Source organism: Sarcophilus harrisii, chromosome 3 (assembly GCF_902635505.1).
Source record: "Sarcophilus harrisii chromosome 3, mSarHar1.11, whole genome shotgun sequence".
Taxonomy (NCBI): Eukaryota; Metazoa; Chordata; class Mammalia; order Dasyuromorphia; family Dasyuridae; genus Sarcophilus; species Sarcophilus harrisii.
In genome coordinates, this window is record NC_045428.1 from 434,857,481 (window position 1) to 434,880,219 (window position 22,739).

The following is a 22,739-nucleotide window of genomic DNA, read 5'->3' on the forward strand; positions in this document are numbered from 1 at the left end:
CAGTTAATACAGAATCAAGATTTGGCATCAAAGTGGAAAGTGTAGGAAGATGCTGTGGCTAAGTCCAGGTTGAGGTCTTTAGTTTGTTCCCTTTTGCCACAAGCCATTTACCAATTCCCCGAATTTTGTCTCTCCTGGAAACCGTGAGTGTCACACTTGGAGAGGTTGCTCCCTTCCCATGGAAGGGGCTGGAGGGAAGCTATCTGGGTGCTTGAACTAGGTCTGGGAACTCTGGTTTTGGGGTATTCATATTTAATCTTTTCCTTTCTAATGCTTTTCATCTTCTGGCTCTCATTGAGACGTGATTCCTTCCTACTGACAGTCTTCCTGACCACTCTTTTCAACACTGGCTGTACTTTTACTCATTCTTATCTACTCATGGATAGAGATGGGGAGTTAAAATGCTCCTTGCTCTTTATTGTCACTTCCAGGTTCTCCTTCTAATTATCACTCAATAATCTCTCCTCTTTTGAGGTTCATGCAATTCACACCTACCAATTAAAATCCAAACTGCTGCCTTTTTCCTACCTCCAGAATACTCTTCTATCTTCCTTAATGAATTCAGTACCTGGCTCACACTCTCTCTTCTCTGCCCTCATATTAAGGGACTTAAAAATACATATTCATGCTCTCTCAAATATCCTCAGCCTCATTTCTAATGACCTACTCTTTCAGCTACATGGGAAGAAGGTAAAACTCTTGGTCTTTCTGTCACTCATAAATGCACCATTTCTGTGTTTATGAACTCTGAGATTCCCTTATATGATCGGACTTTATTGGTTTTTCACTTTTTGTTTTGTCTTCTAATAACTTAGCTTCTCATCTTTTTACCTGCCAGTTCTCTCCCAGTCCTGCATTAGCTATACTAACTCCTTTTTCATCTTGACTTTTTGGCAAAACAGTTCAGTTTTTCTCTTGAGTTTCTAATCCCCTTGCCACATCATTGATAATTCCCCACCAAGCCTCAGCCTTAGATCACTCCCACCATCAATTTCCATTGTGCCTATATACATGCTACTGAATGAAAGTAGGGAAAATATCATTTTGACTAGGTCCACTACAAATTTATGCTACAGAACCTCAACTGGACCCTTAGTGTTCAAAGCTCTACACCTTCCTTATTAATTCACTTTTCCTCTTAATGAAAGCATCTCTTGGAAATCTTTTCTCTCCTCTCAATCCTCCTATGGCTTATTGTCCTCCTCTGTTATTGAAAGAATTGAAGCCATTCATCAGAAGTTTCCTCTTTTTCCAAGCTCATCTCAAGTCACTCAGATGCCCTCTGCCACTAGCTTCTTCACTCTTGTCTGAAATAGATGGCTCTTTTCCTTGTCAAGGCAAACTCCTCTGTCTAAATCAGTGATCTTATGCTATCCCAGTTCTCTAGTAGATTGCTTCTCTTATCCCTATTCTCACTAAATTTTAATCTCCCCAAATATACTCATGTCTTTCCCATCCTTACAAAACCCTCACTTGATTCTTCCGTCCCGACTAATTCTGGACCCTATCTTTTCCCTGCCTTTTGTGGTTAAACTCCTTCAAAAGGCTTTCTACAATAGGTGCTTCCACTTCCTCTTATTCTTTTCTTAACTCTACAATCTGGCTTCTGACCTCATCATTCAATGGAAACCACACTCTCCAAAGGAACCAGTCATTTCTAATTCTCTAGGTTTTCAAGTCATCACTGTCCCCTGGTTTTCTTCCTACTTATCCAACTGCTCCCTTTTAGACTCCTTTGCTAGATCTTCATTCAAGTCAAGCTCTCTAACTGTAAATTCCTACAGAGTTCTATCCAGGGCCATTCTCTTCTCCCTCTATATCCACTTCAGTTGATTTCATCAGCTACCATGGATTCAGTTGTCATCTCTATGCTGATGGTTTTCAAATGTGTTTGTCCTACTGTAATTTTTCTACTGACCTCCAAATGTATTTGAGACATCTTAAACTAAAAGCATTCAAAACTGAGCTTATCATTCCCTCTACCTCTCCCCCCCCCTCTAAATTTCCCTACTTATTGTAGAGAGTATCACCATCCTCCCAGTGCCCCAGGCTCACGACCTGTGTTTTATCTCCCTACTATCTCTCACCCCAATGTATGTAATCTGTTGCCAAGTCCTGTCTGCTTAAATCTTTGCAACATCTCAAGTCTCCATCTCTCCTCTGACACTGGGACCATCCTGGGTCCCTCATAACCTCACTTCTGGACAATTTTAATAGCCTGCTGATGGCTCTCCTCCCTCAAGTCTGTCCTTTCTCCATTCAAACATTATGCTGATTTTCCTAATACTCAGGAATGACTATGTCACTCTCCTACTCATTAAACTCCAGGTGGCTCCCTATTACCTCCAGGATCAAATATAAAAATCCTCTGGTGTTCAAAGCCCTCATAACTCAGATCCCTTCTCCACTCTTCTGGTCTCCATACCTTGTACACCTGACCACATATTCTCTGATGCAGTGACATGCCATCTGTTGGCTTCAGGCATTTTTATTGACTGGCCCTAGGCTAGAAGGCTATCCTTCATTTCTGCTTTCCAGTTTCCTTTAAGTCTGCACTAACATTCTAGCTTCTCCTGAAGCTTTTCCTGATGCTTTTTAATTCTGATGTTTTCCCTTTATTGATTTATTTCTATTTGTAGATTATCTCTATCCCTCCATTTATCTGTATCCAATTTGTTTGTACATAATTGTTTACATTCCCATACACATCTATCTTCCACTGTCCAAGAAGTAAAAGCTCCTGTATCTGGAGCTAAAGGGAGGGCTTTGTTGCTTATTGTTTCAGAAGAACTAACTTGGAGGTGTTTATACTTCACAAACTATCCTCCTGGTATCTTTCTTAGGATCTTGTCTGATTATCCCAGGAAGACTATGGGTCTGCCCCAACTTCTATTTGTTTTTAACCCCCCCATGTTACCTTGAGGCACGCTTTGGCCTTATTTGTGGGGGAAATCTAAAGAGCCTAGAATTTTCTTACCTACCCTGTGGATTTTAGGTTCTAGGTCAGAGGGGACAACTGAGGGAGGACTTGATGCTAAAGGTGTTATTCCCCTACAAAAAAAAAAAATCAAATGAGAGAGTTTGAGGAAAAATTAAAGAAAAAAAATAAGACTCATCCAAGAAATACAAGATCATGAAAAGAAAGTCAAATCCAGTCTTAGGGAAGGACATGACCCTTTGAAAACTAGAATTGGTTAAAAGGAAGCCAGTGAAATTATAAGAGACCAAGAAATAATAAAACATAAGAATTAACTGGACTATCTAAAAGTTATGATAAAAAAAAATCTGGATACAACAATACAAGAAATAATTAAAGAAAATTGTCCTGAAGTGTTAGAAGAAGGGAAAAATAGAAATTAAAAAAAAAAATCCTTCCATCACCCAAGAGATCCTACAAGGAAAACTTACAGGAACATTATTATAAATTTTGAAACCCCCCAATCAAAGAAAAAATTTTACATGTAACAAAAACAACAAAAACTAATTCAAATACACTGGAGACACAATCAGGATCACATAAAAGACATCTCAGTGGATATAATAAAAGACTACAGGTCTTGAAATACTATATTGTGAAGATTTAAAGAATTAAGGCTGTGGCTGAAAATATTATATCCAACAAAATTAAGTATAATATTGAATGGGGGAAAAAGACAGTGATTTACCAGATTTTCAAGATTTTATTGCAAACTGAATTTGATAGAAAATTTGACACATTACAGTCAACACCAAAGACTAATATCAAAGAACTCAATAAGGACAGTTTAAGTTTTATAGGTGGAGATGTAAACCATATGTCTAAGATTATCCTTAATAATTGGGTAGTCCAAAAGAAAGATTGGGATAGAGCTGAGTATGATATGATTTTTAAAAAGTAAAGCTGTGTAGGAAAAGGTAAAAACTGTGAGTGTGTTAAAAGAAAGAGGTTCTAGAGCAAGAACTGACACATTTGATGAGGGAGGAGGGCTGGGAGTTCTGAAATCCTTCTCACATGGGGAATGGGTTAAAGAGGGAACAATACATATACATGTACACACCCACACACACAGAAGGGTATAAAACTCTCCAAAATCTATAAAAGAAGGAGAAGGAATAGGATAATGCAGGGGGAGAAATAGAAGAGTGTTGCAGCAGTGGGTCAAGGTGTATAGATTGATAGAAAAGGGAGAAAGAAGGAAGGAAAAGTGAGGCTAGAGGATAAGGGAGGGATCTTTAGGGTGGAGGGAGATTAAGTAATAAACAATAAAGCAAATTAACAGAAGTAGGAGAGTTAGCAGAGATAGAAAACACAATAATAATGATCAAGTATAGAATTTATTAGAACAAAAAGTAAGAATAGTAATAATTGGTCTTAAGCAAAGTCAAATTTTAAAAAGATTCAGTCAATTGATCCAGTCATTCTGGAGAGCAATTTGGAGCTGTGCCCAAAGGACTATGAAACTGTGCATAACCTTTGATGCAATAGTGTCTCTACTGGGTCAGTATAGCAAAGAGATTAGAAAAGGAAAAAAGACCCATGTGTGTAAAAATATTTGCAGCAGTTCTATTTGTGGTGGCAAAGAATGGGAAAATGAGTGGATGGCCATCATTTGGGGAATGGCTGGATAAAATATGATATATGAAAGTTATGGAATATTATTGTTCTATAAAAAATAAACAAGCTGATTTCAGAAAAGCCTCGAAAGACTCAAATGAATTGATGCTCAGTGAAGTGAGCAGGACCAGGAAAACATTGTACACAGCAGTGACAAGATTGTGTGATGATTTACTATGATAGATTCCGCTCTTCTCAGTAATTCAGTGAACCAAGGCAATTCCAATAAACTTTGGCTAGAAAATGCCATCTGAATCCAGAGAAAAAACCATGGAGACTCAATGTGAATCAGAGCATACTGTTTTCATCTCCCCCCACTGGCTTTTTTTTTTTTCTTGTAGTTTTTCCCTTTTGTTCTGATTTTTCTCTCCCAACATTACTCATATGGGAATATATATATATATATATATATATATATATATATATAAAATGAATGTATATGTACAATCTAAAAAAAAAAAAAAGAAAAATGATTCAATCAAGAGAGAGAAATTTACCCATATTAATGTTTTAGATATATTTGCATATGTGTATATATATATATATATATATGTGTGTGTGTGTGTGTGTGTGTGTGTGTGTCTGTGGAAAACAAATGTGTGTATATATTGTGTATATATGTATATACAAATTATCCTTCATTCCCCATTACTCCCCCCAATAGAGCCCAAATTTAAAGTTCAAATCAAGAAAAAGGTTGGGAAAATGAGTAGCAACAGAAAAAGAACTTGGCCATAAGCTACTATGGTGACAGAGAAGATCAAAACACAAACTCAGAAGACAATGAAATTAAACCATCTACAAGCAAAAGTCTTAAAAGAAAAATGTGTATTGGACATAATCTCAAAGAGAATTCCTGGAAGAGCTAAAACAATTATTTGAAAAATAAAAGAGAGTGTTCTTATGAAAATACAATTAATAGCTTGGTAAAAGAGGCATGTGCACATATATGTGCGGGCACATGTGTATGCACATACATACTCACATCCTGATGAAAACATCTTAAACAGAATTGGACAAATGGAAAGGGAGGTACAAAAACTTTCTGAAGAAAATAATTTCTTAAAAATTAGTATTTGGCAAGTGGAAACCAATGACTTCATTAGACATCAAGAAGGAATAAAACAGTCAGAAAAAAAAGAAGAAAATGTTAAATGTATCATGGGAAAACAAATAACCTGGAAAGTAGATCAAGGAGAGATAATTTAAGAATTATTGAAATACCTGAAAGCTATGATCAAAGAAAGAATCTAGGTATCATATTTCAAGAAATTATCCAGGATAACTGTCCTGATATTTTAGAACTAGAAGGTAAAATAGAAATTGATAGAATCCTCTGGTATTGAGGATTTGAGAGGACAGAAGAATGTCTGGAACAGAGGATTGTGTTCAAGAGTTAAGAATCAAAGGATTATTGTGTAGCAATGAAGGTTCAGTTAAAGTTAAATAACATAAATGTGTAGTGGACCCAGGCATTATATTTTAAAGATTTTCTTCAATAGCATTTACTAGTTTGGGGAGTATAAGAAGATTGCCCTGTTATTTCTCCACTAAAAAAAAAATCTCTGAATGCTCACTTATTTACCAAATTTATGTCATTTAGGCCTTCTACTCTGATGTCAACCTGTATTTCTAATTCTTTCCATTTAGTATATTACTATATATTGTAGGTAACCAATTACTTGATAAGTTGAATTTATTAATATTTGACATACAAATGTTCATAAAGGGCTTGCTTTGTAGCAAATTAGATCATGTCCTTATTTTATTTCCATTAAGCAGATAAAAGTAAGGATTATTCACTTTTCAAAGAATCACCCCATTTATTTCCTTTAAATAGTCCTCTCTTACCAAATTTCAAATGTGAACTGATATATAAAAATTCACACTTCTTAAGAGCATGCCTACATATCTAGAGAGGTACTATATTTAGAAATCATTTATAAAGAGCTTTAAATGGTCTTAAACCTCAAGGAAGTATTTCTGCATATAATGTCTGATTTTGAAAGGTGTCACCTGTCCTTGCTATAGTTATCTTCAAAGGATGGCTGTGAACTCTGGCACCCCAGTGTTGCTGCTTTATCATACTTTGTTCATAGCAACAGAATAATGGTTAACTAGAACTGAGAGTACCCATAGTCTGCCTAACCCTGATGATCTATCTATTTCATCATAGAATTCAGAGACAATAATAAACCCCTAGTGTGATGGCTGGCAAGTGGCGTGGTAGCTGTTAGGAGTAAGTCTGCTAATAAGAAAAAATTGAAAAATACTTAACATATATTTATTGATTGCTTACAGCAATCAAAAGTTGAACAAAAATTGTGGAAGAACAGAGGAGGTTAAGAACCAGATTTTCATCTCAAAGATCAGACTACATGAAAAATTAAATAGCAATCTAACAGTTAACAAAACCAAAGAGGTATGATAAGGCAAAAGGTGATTGTTATTCTATTTGCAGGAGGGTGACATCAGCTTTGGGATAGATTAATCTGGTAAAGCTATGTGAAGTGGGATTCATTTGGCTGTTGAAAGATGAATAGGATTTAGATACTATAATGACTTCAGTATCTTCCCCACTCTACAAACTCAAATCCCTGAGTGATCTTCTCAGAGCAAAGTAAGATCAGTACTAATGGGCCAAAGCCCTTTTTGGGAGGCTTCCCTCTCCCAACTAGCAGGTCCATGCTCATTGTTTGATTCCCAAATGTTTAAACCTTACAGATAATAACTTTAAAAAAACAAAATCCATTTTACTGGGTGGGTGTGCCCCATTTCATCTGGGATTCCATCAGAGTGGTTAATTCCATCCAAGGCCCCAACCAACAGACCTGATGTTTATCATTCTCTCCAGTTGCCCTTCATAGTATGCCTTATATACACACTTCATGTTTTCTTGTCCTTGTATATCAAACCTTTCTAAATCTGCAATGAGAGGTAGGTGGGGAAAGGAAAAGAGAAAACTGGCTAATTTCCATTGTACTTTGTAACAAATTCCATATATCTTATTTGATCTTTAAAACTCACCTGTCAGTTGACAGTTCAAATATTATATATTTATATGTGTATATATATGTATATACAGATGAAGAAACTGAAAATCAGGTACCTGAATAATCTACTTGGGATCACACAGCTGCTAAGTGGCCATTAGGAATGCCCCGCAGGACTTCTGGCTACCGGACTCTGGGGTTTTTTCTACTTCACCGTACATTTGGTGACATGTTTGGCTAGTCCTTGTGAGCCAGTAAAGCAGGTTAGAAATGCTAGACACAGTTGGAAAAGAGTTTTTATACCAGACTATTTTAGATTTTACTTTGAGGTGATGGTGAAACCAAAATAATATGTATTATTGATTTATTTACTGTAGAAAGACTAAAGGTTAGGGAGATAGGTGTGCCATCCAGGATGCCTGAATTAGGGTGTTTTGTTGGTGGATTTTTGTTTCTTACTGGATTTTTACTGTGATGAAATCACAATTTCATCAGTATTGGAAATACTTGGAGAGGAAATTTTCTTTACCAGGGCAGGCTAATATCTGTTCTGTACCCTAAGGCTAGTGGGATGACAGTGGGAATTGAAAAAAATAGATTGGATCAATTAATCAGTTACTGAGAGTATTTTAAGTACCTATTACTTAACAGCACTATGATAGGTCCTGGACAAAGAAGAAAAAAATGGGAAAATCCCAGTTTACAAGATTACATTTTATTGGGGGAGACTCTATAGATCTATAAGTATATATGTGTATATATATGTATATATATATATATATATATATATATGTGTGTGTATGCCCAATTAAAATATGAATGAAATCTCAAGCTTAAGCCCATTTGCTCAGGACTCTGTTGGTGGAGATTGATAACTACTCTGTGGCTATAGGAGAAGTGAGTTGGTGAAAGCTGGGGAGAAGAAGGAAAAATCCTTGTTCTTCTGGCTTCCAGCCTTGAGGGAGGAGACACTATATTTCTCATTCCCTTCAGAGAGGGGTCCTCGGAGGGAGAGAAAGCTTCTAAGAAGAAGCCCACAAAGTCCTTCCTTAAAAGGCAGTTAAGTTTTGGTGTAGAAGATGGTGCTTAAATGTCATCTTCATGGAACAGAGGGGTTTTTCTAATGTAGAAAGAACTGAGAGTATATTCTGGACATTTAGAGACAGCTTGAATTGTGGATGTGTTTGATTCAGGTAAGATGTGTTGAGTTCAAATTTCATTTCTGATATTTACCAGTGGCATGACCATTTAACTTTTTTGAGTTGTAGATTTGTGCATCTTCCAATGGAAATTTTGAAAAGAGTATAAAAAGAAAGGGAGTACAAAGGTGAGCACTGGGCTGTAGAGACCACTGGAAGGAGAGGAATGCCACTGGGAGAACAAGATGATGAAGAGTTGGTGAAGGAGGTAGAGCATGGTCAAAAGAGTAGGAGGAAAATTAGGAGAGTGATTTCATGCTAGTCAAGTCAGGAGAGTTTCAAGAATGACTCAACAATGTCAAATAAGTAAAGGACATAAAATCTGAGAGAAAGACAATTGAATTGATGATCAGGTGAACTGGTTTAGGTTCTGAGGTCTGTTCAGAGCATATCAGTGCTATGTCCTTGTGATCAATGTGCTGGTAGCCCGTAGTTTGCTGTGACTTTCAATTCCACCTTTAGCCCTTTCTGATGTTTATCACAAACACTTGATCTGGGAAACAGGAAATTCTGAAAACCCCAAACCAGCATGTGCTTCTCAAATGGGGTTCTTTTCCAGCTGTTTACCTGCTTTGCTATATCACTACAGCAGTTCATCCAGTTTCCCTTCCCTGTGACTAACCTCACAGCTGATTGACTGTACTATGGCTTTCTGTTTTCATATATTCTTACTCACACAGCAGTGAGGATGCTGTGAGACTTGACCTCTAAAGTAGTTTTCATGCCTCAGACTCCACTAAAAGTTGGCCAGCTGTATTGGAGGTATACCCTAAAGCTCACAAGGGGTATCACATAGACAAGTGGGAATGGACCAGATCAACCCATCACTACTACAGAAGTAACACAGAACAAGTTCTTTTGATGGTAAATCACTAGGGTCAGACAAGAAGACATCACCCTTATGGACATTGGTTTCTGAAAATGAAGATCAAACAATAGAGCCAGAGGACAATGTTACATGCATTTAGTGTATGTAGACTACACATTAACCCCTGACCACCTCTTGCCTCTTTAAAGAGGGTGTTTTTTTGTGACTGCTTAGTGGAATATCTTTTTCTCCCTTTGGATTGTATTCTTTGTATGTTAAGATTCCTTTTTGTTCAATATAAACGGAAATTGTTAGTCTTTGGACCAGTATCTTTTCTCCCTTGGAGGCAGCAAAAACTCTAGCCAGGAACTATTATCAGCCACCTGCTCATTTAGAGAAAATAGAGCAATTAATTATTTATGGGCACATGGACATGGTTTTTATGATTTTACTCAACACAAAAAAAGTCTAGTAAGATCATACTCATCAGTTTAATATTTACAGAGGAACCATAAAGTAAAAAATGCTAGTAGGTAACTAGCATAGTGCAGTAAGCATAAGCCTTGGAGTTTGAGTATGAATCCTGGCTCTGGCTCTTAACATTTGTGTGACTAAGAAGAAGTCACTTTTCTTTTTTCTTTAATTCTGTAAATAGTATTTGATTTTTCTACTTATATGTGGAGATAATTTTCTACATTTATTTTTTAATAAGATTTTTGAGTTCTAAAATTTTCTCCTTTCCTCCCTACTTCCTCCTTTCCCAACCTGATATAGGTTATACCTGTGCAATCATGTTAAACACATTTCCATATTAATCGTGTTGTAAAAGAAGAATCAGAACAAAAGGGAAAAACTACAAGAAAAAAGTGAAAATAGCATGCTTCAATCTGTATTTAGACGCTATATTTCTTTTTTTTGAATATCACTTTTCTAAACCTCAATTTCTTCATCTTTAAAATGGAGGTAAAAATTCTCCCACCTCTTATTTTTCAAGCTATTGAAAAACAAAAATTTTAACTATCTTAGAACTGTAGGGTATCATAAGTAGTTTATACATATTTTCATATGTATATTTTTGGCTATATAAATTCTTACAGAATAAGAAACTGCATTTTTGAGGATAGAGAACTAGGCAGATTCCAGTTTAGAGTCCCACCTTTGAAACAGACTTATTCTCTGGCTAACTTCTCATCTCAGTGTCCCAGGCAACTCTCCAATACTAAGAAAGTGCTGAGTAGCTGATATGCAAAGAGCTCCCTAGCCAAAGAAACAATAAATCTGTCTTTTCATCTATTTAAAAAAAAATTTCCAGAAAGTAGCCTAGAGGTTGAGATTTCCTTCCTTGTATCCACTGAAATCTCAAGGCCTCAGATGATCTCATGGAGGGGTGGATTTAACGACATGAAATCAAATACTGGTTGTTGCTCTATTTCACAATCCCTTAACATCACCCCCTATTCTCCTTTCATTCATTACAGTCTATGAGATATCTCTTCTTGACAAGGCCAGCTTGTTTCTATGTGCCTTCTATCCCACCACTCCTCTCTTTTTCAGTACTTTGTCCTCATAATTGTTTCTCTTTTCTCCAATCTACTTCCAGACAGCAGCTTCCAAACAAATCTAGGTTTAGCCCATCTTTTAAAAAACCCAACAACTGTTCACCAGGCCCCACCTTGATTCCTTCAAGCTGTTGTCTATATTTCTTCTCCAAAATGTTTTCAATCAAAATCCTAGAAAAGCCAGTGATAGTTATGACTTCCATTCCCTGTCCTCTCCCTCACTTCTTGGCCCTTAGCAATCTGATTTCAGATACCAATGCTCATCTGAAACTTCTCCCTTCAGAGTTACCAATGATTTCTTGTCAAATGCATTGGCCTTTTTCTTGGCATCAACCTGGCATCTGACTGCTGATCTCCCTCATCTTCTCCTCCTGGATTCTCTCATATATGATTTATCTTCTCAGTTTCCTTTGATGTTTCACCATCTGTTTTACATCCCCTAACTATGAGTAAACTGCAAGGCTCTGTTCTAGGCTCTCTTTTCTTTATACATTTCTCTAGTACACTCCCATGGTTTAATTACCATTTTCCCATAGATTAGTTCTATATACACATAAATATGTGAATGAATAAATGTAAACAACACATATATATCTCTGTGTATATAGGCTAGTTTCTCCAGTCCAGTCCAATAATCAGTAAGTGCCTACTGTGTTCCAGCCACTATTTGAAGTTCTGGGGGTACAATTAATAAAAGATGGTATCTGCCCTCAAGAAGCTTACAATCTAATCAGGGGAGAAAACACATAAAAAGGGACAAGAAAGGGGTATATGTGACCAAGACTCCAGTTCTGTTATTGTTCTGTGGAGTTGAAACCAAGCAGAGCAACAGATGAAAAGTGGAGTGAGCCAAGTCCAGTTCCTTCCCTCTTTGTAGAAAGATATTGGGAGAAGTTTGGTTCTGCACCTTCTAGCTCTCTCCAAGGGAGAAGAGATTGAGGGAGGTGAGGTCAATTAAATTAGGAGTTAGCAGCAGATGATGAGATTAGAAGTAAGGAGTTTTTCCTGGGAAGAGCACCTTGTTCCCTGGGGGTGAAACTAGGCTGAGCAGTAATTGTGAAGTAGAAAAGTTTCTCCCATCCTACCTCTTTAACTGCTTTTAAAACATTTAGAACTGGATTTTCTGTAGATATCTAAGACTCAATATGTCCTGGATGGAATTTATCTCCCCTTCCCTTTATTCTGTTCCACTTCTGAACTTTCCTATTCTAGTCACTCAGCTTTACAACCCTGAGGTCATCCTAGAGTCCTCAATTCCTCCATATAGGGGGAGGTATTCCTCCATAGTGCATATAATACTGGGCTTGGGGTTAGGAAGACCTGAATTTGAAATCTGATTAGTTGTATGATGCTGGGCAAGTCACTAAACTTTGTGTCTCATCTGTAAAATGGGAATAATAAAATCACCTACCTCCTAAGGTTTATGACAATAGAATGAGAATAGTTGTAAAGTGCTTTGCAAATTTATAAAGTTCTATATGAATGCTACTTATTATTACCACATCCAATCATTTTCAATCCCATTGTTTCTTCATCTCTTTCACATCTGTCCCCATTTCTGTCCCAACACAGCTATCCTAGCTCAAGGCCTTATATCTCTTGTCTAAATTGCTAAATTTGCATTCTAATTGATCTCATGTCCCAAATCTCTCCTCATTCCAGTCCACCCTCCAAATAGATCCAAACAGCTGCCAAAGTGATCTTCCTAAACCACAACTCTGACTCCTACTCAGTGAACTCTAGTGGTTATGAAATGCTCTCTGTGGCATTTAAAGTCCCATACAACCTCTACCTTTCCAGCCTAATTATAGTACTACTTTTCATGAAATGTATGGTCTGGTCAATCTGCCTTTCTTCCTGGTCCCCCTATAAGGCACCATATGTTTTACACTTTGTAACAGTTATTCTTCCTATCTGCTCTGCACTCCTTCATTGCCTCTGATTCTTAGCATGCCTGGTTTCTTTCAAGACTCAGCTCATGGGCCACCTTTTGAAAGCTATCTTTCCTGATCCCCCGGCTATCTTCTCCTTCCCTCATTGCTTTCTATTTTGTATGTGCTTATGTATATGGGGTAGGGCAGCTAAGCGGCAGGTGGACAGAACACTGGGTTTAGAATCTTCCTGATTCATTTCTTGAGTTCAAATCCGTCCTCAGACCCTTACCAGCTCGGTTAGCCTGAGCTAGTCATTACCTGTTTGCCTCAGTTTCCTCATGGGTAAAATGAGAAGGAAATGGCAAACCACTTCAGTATCTTTGCCACAAAAACCCCAAATGGGGACTGGAAGAGTCAGACATGACTGAAAGAATGGAACAACAACAAAAGTGTATATATATACACACACACACACACATATATATATATATATATATTTATTTACACGTGTACATATGTATGCATATATACACATCCCTATACCTGTGGTTCCCTCTGAAAAGAGGTAAATTCTTGAGTAGGGATGATATTTCATTATTATTGTATCCGCAGCACTTCCCACAAACACAATAGGTACTTGATAAATGCTAGATTAAGTTCACTTCTAAAAATTCCTCTTTGGGGATGCTCTTTTGACAGGACTACGTGACAAACACGATAGATTCAGATGGATGTGTTGTTCCATGGTAATGATATCACTTTGTTGTTTTTTAAAAGCCTTGCACAGTACTCCAAGAATATCCCACACTGTCTTATAAAGGATTGATTTTCGTCTATGTTCCGATGAATTTAATGTGCAAGAAGGAGAAACTGAATACCACCGCTCCCATTTTACAAATGACGGAACTTTGACCCGCCCGAGGTATTGGCTGTGCTCCCAAGCCTGCCAGCCCTCGCAAGCTAAGCCAAAAATAGAAGCTGCCAGTCACTACAGCAGTGTTAGGATAGGGCAGAAATAGAAATCCCTTTATGGGGGCATGGGGAGCCAATCCTGCAGCTTGGGATGGCGCATTATGGAGGAGGGGCTCGCTTGGGCAAGTTTCCCATTGCGTCTTTTCTCCCCTCGCTTCCATCACCTTTTCCCATTTTTCCCCTTTTCTTTACCCTCCCCCTTGGACCTCCTTTCACCCTCCCCAGAGCATCTTGTGGCTCCGCCCCTTCATCAGACTCAATTCGTGCCGACTCCTCTTTGCCCCGCCCGCCGCCGCGGCCGCCACGCCCGGCCCGTTGCTGCCATGGTAACCGTACGCGCACTTCGCGGACTAACGGAATCGCCGTAATCGTTGGTACGGACCTGCGGCCCCCCACATCACCGGACCACAGCACGTACTATTCTCCGGGCCGCAACATTTAGGTAAAGAGACTAGGGGAGTTTGAGGACTACTGGAAAACGGGTGGGGGGCAGGGAGGAGAAAGTTGACCCCTTCCTAGTCTCCTCCACGTCTCGGCCCGGGCTTTGGGCTACAGTCCGAGAGTGCTGCGGTGTTTGGGGCTCGGCTTTGCGGGAGAGAGAGAGAGAGAGAAGCTCAAGGGGCTCGCACTGGATTGTGGGAAATGTAGTTCGTTCTTTTTGTCGTCTCGCACTCTTTTGCTAGGGGGACCGAGGCAGAGGACTACGAACCCCAGCAAGCGTGATGGGACGGGGGCGAAGTGCGGGAGCCGACTGGGAGATGTCTATGTAGGGATAAGCGTTCCCATTTTCCCTTTATCCGTTTTCCTAGTGGCTATTTCGATGGTCATCTAATAATGTTAAAGAGGGAATGGGGGGAGTGTAATCTGGGCTGTCCCTTGCCCCCCACTCTCCCCTCCCTCCATCCCTATCCTCCACTTCCCCATCCCCCACCCCCCCCACCCCCCGCAGTTGTTCCGCAGCCTCTCTCCGGGCCACCGCCCTACTTACTAACCTAAATGAAGCTGCTCCTCCTCCCTCCCTCACGCCCCGTGGGCGCGCCCTTGGACCCGCCAAGAGGCGATTGACCCCTTTTTTTGTTTGCCGTGCCTTTGGGATGTCCCACTTCGGAGGATAAGGAAAGGCGGGTTATATTTAAGGTGGTTTAGTTGCTTCTGTTTATTCCAGATTGCCTAAAGCTTTCATACTTATTTTATTAATTGGTTGTGTAGTATGCCAACAAAAATTTAACGAGCCCGCCCTTAAGAGCTCCTTCCAAGTCTCTGTTGATGGACATAGGGATTAAAAGAGAAAAACAAACAAAAAGTAATAATGGTTTTATATAGTGCCTACTATGTGCCAGACACGTTATAAATATCTCGTATCCCAACAGTTTGGGGAGCTTGTTGCTGTTATCTTTGACCAAGGTTACCCTGCTTGTAAATTCCTGGGGTTGGATTTTTGAACACGAGTCTTCCTAATTCTAGGTCCATCCACTCTCTCTGCTGTGCCACCTAGCTGTTTCTTAAAACGTTCCCAGCTCACAAGAAAGATTTCACGCTCTGAGACCAACGTGCAGACAGTCATGTATAAGCAAGGTACGGGTAGGGTAAATTGGAGATAATCTGCATAAGGAAGGTACAAGTAGAATTCTAGGGAAATTTAGAGCTGGAAAAACTTTGTAAGTCATCCAGTCCAACCCCCTGCCCCCAATTTAAAACATGAAAAATGACGTGCCCAGCATCACACAGCTAATAGATTCAGATATGGTACTAGACCTTGACTTCCTTGACTCTTTGTCCCATCCCCTTTCCACTCCTAACATTTTTACCAAAAATAAATCATTGTTAGGTTAGTAAAGTTTAAGAGTTATTGAGTTTTCTAGGTGGTTTCTCAATACAAAAAGTGAATTAGTCTGGTTTTTAAACAGTATATTGGTATTTTCTATCACTTTATATTAAATGAGATCGGAGAGTCAGGAGAAATAGCACAAAGCTACTGGGGAACAGCTGAGCCTATCACATGTTTTATCTACTTCTGGAACTTATGTTGGTGGAGTTTCAGGACTAGAGATCAGGAATTTGGATTACAGTCCTAGCGCTCAGAATTAATAATAATTATAACAGCAACACTGATAATTAATAATAATAGTAGCAACAGAAATTGTTAGTAAATAGGGCTTTGAAATTTATCGTGTGTTTTAAATACCTGATTTAATTTGACCTTCAGGAATTCTGTAAAATGTTAACACTATTTTACAGATAAGGAGTAAATGAAAAAAATATTAAGCTCTTATTATGTGCATTGTACTAAGTGTTGATGATATAACAGAAAGATAGCCCCTGCCCTCAAAGAATTTACATTTTAATGGGGAAGCCCAGCCACAATAGTGGAGTGGTGGTAGTAGAAATACTTGATTCAAAAAGTTATTGAGATGGTGATTGGGATCATGGAGGCATAAATCACAAAATCACAGAATTTGAGAGGGATAAAGAACTCAGAGGCTATTCAAGCCAACCCATACATGATAGGAATATTCCTCATCATGAAATATTGCACGAGTTTTTTTCTAGCCTCTGCTTTAACTGAGGAGGGCTTCCCTAGTCAGCCCATTCCACTTTGGAGCTGCTTCAGTTTCCTTCTTTCAACTTCCACTTGCTCCTGGTTCTGCCCTGTGGGGCCAAAAAGAACAAATACAGGTACCCCTCCATGACAGCACTTCATGTACTTGAAGTATTATAACTACCCTGAGTTTTCTGTCTTCTGAAGAAATAACCCCTCTTCTTCCAATCAGTGCTCATCTGATGTGGATTGAAGGCCTTTTTAGTATTCTGAATGACTCCTCACTCTGGATATTCCCTAGTTTATAAATGTTTTTTTAAACCATGGTTCCCAGAATTGAATGCAGTATTCCAGATTAGGTACAGGGCAGAGTTCAGAGGGACTAGTAGTACATTGGATAGATCTTTAAACCTGGAGTCAGCAAGACCCGAGTTGAAGTCTTGGTTTAGGTGCGTATTAGCTTTGTGGCCCATGGCAAGTTATATTAGTCTCCATCTGCCTTGATTTCCTCATCTGTTGAAATAGGGATAATGAAGGACCTACCTCTCAAGGTTAGTTTCAAATTATCAAATGAGATAAAATGTATTAAGGGTTAAACATAATACCTAGTACATGGTACTTAATGTACATAGTGCTTAATAAATGCTTGTTCCCTTCTCTGAACTCTATTTTGGAAACTTTGCCTTTCTTGATGTGGCCAAAGATCTCATCAACTTCTTTGGCTACCACATCACACTGCTGATTCATACTAAGTTTGTAATCCACCCAAACCTCCTTGTCACTTGCAGAATTGCTGCTGTTTCCTGCATCCAATACTTGCCAGATTGCTTTTTTTTTTTTTTTTTTTTTTTTTTGTATCCCATTTCAGGTTTACATTTACTTTGATTGTATTTCATTTAGAGTCAACCCTCTGCTCTGGTCTGTCAAGATCCTTTTGGATCTGCACTGTGGTCCACTCTTCCTTCTAGCTTTTTGTCATCTGCAAACTTGATGAACCATTATCTGATTGATTGATTAAATCAAGGGCCAAGTACTGATCTCTCTTGGGGTCCTCTCCTGGAGATCACTTTTCATGTTACTTAGTTCATCTGATGTATTATTGTCTTATTGTTGTATCTTATTGCAGTCTAGTCTTTGTCTCTCCATCGTCTCCACAATAATAACATATGAAATATTTTATCAAAAACATTGCTAAAATCTAAGTAAATTCTATCTATGGTATTTTCTTCTTTGTGAGTTCAATAATCCTATCAGAAAAGAAAATGAGATTAGCCTGGCTTGATATGTTAGAAATGTTAGAGGCATCTAGATGGTGTAGTTAACAGAGCATTGGGTCTCAAGACAGGAAGAGTGTAGATCAAATCCAGCCTACGATACTTACTAGCTGTGTGACCCTGGACAAGTCATTTACCTGCTGTTTGCCTCAGTATCCTCATCTATAAAATGGAGATAATAATAGCATCTGCCTCTTGGGGTTGTTGTAAGGATCAAATGACATACTAATTGTAAAGTGCTTAGTATAATGCCTGATAGTAGTAAGCATGATATAGCTATTAGTTATTATTAATTATTATTATAACTATTGTTTGGTTTTGATGAAGCCATGCTGATTTTTTCTAGTTACGATTTCCCTTTGTACATTTGCTAGCTCTCTCTTCAATACAGATGTTCTTAATATGGGGTCCTTAAACTTGGATGGCAAAAAAAATCCATTTTTATTTTCACTAACTTTAACTGAAATTAAATTTTTGCTTCAGCTAAAATTTTAAAAAATTGTATTGTGAGAATGTCTCAGGATGACAAGAAAAGTTAAGAATTCATCTTTTTCCCTAGTAAATTTATTTTTAATACACATTACTTTATGAATCATATAGGGAGAGAAAAATCAGAGCAAAAGAGAAAAACCATGAGAGAATTAAAAAACAAAAAAAAAAAACAGAAAAAGAAGTGAACATAGCATGTGTTGATGTACATTCAGTCTCCTTAGTTCTTTCTCTGGATGCAGATGACATTTTCTGTCCAAAATCTATTGGGATTGCTTTGGATCACTGAACCACTGAGAAGAACCAAGTCTTTCATAGTTGATCATTGGACCTTCTTGATGCTATTTTGTACAATATATTCCTGGTTCCTTGTTTCACTCAGCATCAGTTCACATAAATCTTTCTAGGGCTTTCTAAAATCAGCTTGTTTATCATTTTCATAGGACAATAATATTTCATTATCTTCATATACCACAAAAGGTAAGAATTCCTGCTAGTAACAATGGTAGAATTGATTTGATTACGGTTTATGGATCCAGAAAAGTGGGGATGAGGAGAGGGTCCATGTGTGACTACAAGGCTATTGGTGAGACTTTGAAAGCTATGGCTAGAGAGTATGGAGTGAAGAATCAAGGTGTCTGGTGCTTTCTTAAAGTATTGTCTATGTTGTTCTTATGTAGTGAGAGGCATGCACATAGATTAATGTTTTTGATCTCCCAACAGATAGGATAATATTGATAGACACTCAGCTATTCTTGGTCCTTTAGAATAATAGAATCAGAGAATTTAAAGATACTATTCATTTTCTAGAGAACCCTTTAGGTGCTAGAGCACCCTGTTTGGGGATCAGTTATGTAAAACTTGCAAATGTGTATGCTATTTTTTCTCCTTTATTGGAAACTCTTTTAGGTCTCATCATCAGGTCAAAATGGAAATTACAGTAAAAATTTGGAAATGAGATTTAATTTCTAAAAATTATACTTTTTTGGGGGCATATCATCAGTTCAGTACTTTGAAACATATCATTTGATTGTCCATTCACTTCTGTTGAAATTTGCAGAATGTTAGCATGCACAAAATGTTATACATACCAGGGGCCACATTCCAGTTTCTGTGAAAGAAAATTGTTGTGCTTTTGCAGAATAATTCTGGCTTATTTGGGCAGAAAGGAGGCAATTAAACATTCAGTCACAATAACAGTTCTTTTCAGCCATGGTGGAATGTCAGCAAGTATATCTGTGATTTTTTTCAAAAGCAGTTTTCTTATGCTTTCAAAGACCATATTAAAGAATATATCCTGCTGAAGTTATTTTTTTTTTTAAACTAACATTTGGTTTTTGGCCCTGCAAACATCTGTTAAGAAGAATTCAGGATATATCTTGACTGAAAGGTTGTTAATTCATGGGATAGTTTTCCAAGGAAAGCTGAATAACTTCCTTTGATAGTATTTAAAATTTTCTTTTTCTTTTTTTTTTCCTTTTGTTGTTGTTGATTTGTCACCCTGACTAAAATAGGAAGATGGACTAGATGACCTTTTAAAAACACATTTCCAACTCTGTAATTCTGCACATTATTGTTTATCAAAATTTCCTCTTAAGCAGCCAACTGAAATATAAAACCTAATTTGAAACCATTGTTTGTTTACATTAAACTTTTTCTTTGGTTTCTTTTAAAGTATTTTCCATAAACAATTCCTTTTTACTGTTGCTAAACAATATTTAAGTACACTCAAGTATGCCTTTGCATCATTGCTACTTAATGCTCAGTTACTAAGTGTGACTAAGATTAACTTTCAGGATAGGATTTCTTAAGGACGCAGTAGGCTCTTAACGTGAGAATAATCCACCTAAGTGTCTTGTCCATAGTAGATTCAAATTTTGTTTTAAATTCACTTCAACAGACCTCAGCTTAATGTAAATGTAAACTCAAAAATAAGAAAAGTTTTTACTCTGAAAGAATAATATCTCATATAAGCCTCACTGCAACCCTATGAAGTGAGTTCTGCAGATGAGCTAACTGAAGCTTAGAGAAATTAGGGGCTTACTCATGGTGGCAAAAGTAATAAATATGAGCAGCAGAATCTGAACCCTGTATTCTGTCTACTATAATACAAAACACTACAGCACACCATCTAAGATGAATACGACATGGAAGAGTATAGCACTTCAGAGAGGGAAAGAATTGTAGAGATCATTAAATATAACAACATCATTTGGTGTGTCAGTATAAAATTGAGGATATTTAATAATTAATTTAAACATTGGAATGTTGTTGTTATTGGTAGAAGGAAATGAAGTAATTTTTCCAAATCATTTGTTTCTGATGACTGAAGTAGATGATTGATTTTAATGAACTCTGGCATATACTAAAGGATACCCTTAGGATAGTGTTTCCTCTAAAATATTTATGTCTATGTCTAGATGTAGATATACATAAATCCAGCTTTAGCTCATGCTGCCATCTTGAACATCTGATTGCACATTTCAATAGCCTTTTCTTCTTTGGGATTATTCTGTAATATTTGATAATTTTGACCATTTTCTTTAATTCTGGAAACTGCTGCCTTATCTCCTGAGACATAGCCACTACTTCTTGGTTCCTTTGCTACTGCCTGTGTTCTGAGTTTCTCTTTTCTACTCGCTTCTTGTGGTCTTCCTTGACAATCTTTTCCATCCCATTTCTTAAATTATTTTCTTTATGAAAATATTTCCAAAATCTGTAAATTCAACCCTTCTATCTGTCTGTGTGTCTATCCATCCATATCTATATCTATGGGAAGCCACTATAGAATTAAGGGGAATTGGTATAGACTTCTTATAGAAGATATAGCTAGGACATGAAGGAAGCCAGGGAAGGTGGTAGAAATGAGCAGAGAGAATATTCCAGGCATGGGAAAGGGACAGCCATTGAAAATGAAATTTGGAGATAGAGTATCTAATGTGAAAAATAAACAGGAACTTAGGGTCACTGGAATGCAGAGTATATAGGGAGGTGTATGGAGGGGAGGTCTATGGGGTAATAAGACAGAAAAGATTGTGAAGCACTCTGGATGCCAAACAGGATTTTATATTTGATCCTGGTGGTGATAGGGAGCTACTGTATTTTATGGAGAGAGTTGGGAGATGATGTGCTCAGACCTGAACTTTGGGCAGATTTATTTGACTGCTGAGGGGAGGATGGGTTGCAGTAGGGTGAGACTGAGACATAAACCAGAAGGCTACTGCAATAGTCCAGGTGTGAAGTCACCAGGACTGTTAGTGTGCTAGGGTAAGAGGAGAGAAGGGGGAAGAAGTGTCACAGAAGTAAAATTGACAGTGAAAGTAATGAGTAACGTTCTGAATTTATTGAGTTTAAGATGCCCATAAGAATGGAGTTTGAGATGTTCAATAGACAGAGATGTGAGACTGGAGATTGGGAAGGAAGATAAAGGATGAGATAAATAGGTTAGGATGGGATAAATAGATCAGAGAATCATCAAAGAAAACTAGAAGGAAAGAGGAGGAGGTCTGAGAGGATGCTCGTGGTTAGCAGACATGATTACACAAAGATCTAGCCAGAGATACTGAGGAGTGGTCAGACAGATAGAAGGCAAACCATGGTAATGTGGTGTCCGAAAAAACAATAGAGAAGAGATTGAAGGAGAAAAGGGGGATCAACAGTGGCAGAGGCTGCAGAGGGGTCAAGAAGGATGAGGACTGAGAAAAAGTTATTGGATTTGGCATCAAGAGATCCTTGGTAACTTTAGAGAGAGGTATTTCCGTTGAATGATGAGATATGAAAGCCACACTGCATAGAGTTAAGAAGAAAATGAGAGGAAATAGAGAGAAAATGAGAGCTTTAAAGGAGTTTAACTACAAAAGGGAGAGAAGAAAGGGGTAATAGTGGGGATGGACAGATCAAGTGAACATTTTTTGAGAATGGGGAGACAAGGACATGCTTATAGACAGTAGGGAAGCAACCACTAGACAGGAAAAGATTGAAGATAAATTGGGGATTTGTTTTGGGATTGATGGGGGCAGGGGGAGCAATCTGTTGAAAGGGACATGTTGTCAAAATTCAACTTCCCATTGCCTTTAGGGTAAAATGAAAACTCAAAAGTATGGCATTTAAAGTCTTTCACCGATTGACTCCTACCAATCATTCCAGCTTAATTTAATACTACTCTTCTTTATGAACTCTCTCATGCATACTGTCTATGAACTTGAATATTTATCTCTTACCTCTGTGTATTATATACAGTCTCCCTGAGGCATAGAATTCAATCTCTCTTCATTTATACTTTTAAAAATCCTTGTCTTTGTATTCAAAGTTCAGCTCAAGTGCCACTTTCTCTGGGAAGTTCTACTCTAGTCTTCCTTTTGTAATGCTGGAAAAATTTGAAAGGGAGAGATTTACTGGGACCAAATGGATCCATGGTTTGGTCCCAGGGCTGAATGAG

General features: G+C 37.9%; 1 protein-coding gene across 2 annotated transcripts in view; it reads left to right on the top strand.

The window, feature by feature from the left end:
* Positions 1 to 14,153: 14,153 nt before the first annotated feature.
* KATNAL1 (katanin catalytic subunit A1 like 1) overlaps positions 14,154 to 22,739 on the top strand; it is a 77,283-nt gene continuing 68,697 nt past the window's right edge. The window contains exons 1-2 of one of the 2 annotated variants that reach the window (XM_023499602.2): positions 14,154 to 14,441; positions 15,464 to 15,574. The gene's annotated coding sequence lies outside the window, so the exon portion shown is untranslated. The remainder of the gene's footprint in view (positions 14,442 to 15,463; positions 15,575 to 22,739) is intronic. The other variant, XM_003764492.4, reaches the window with a different exon arrangement.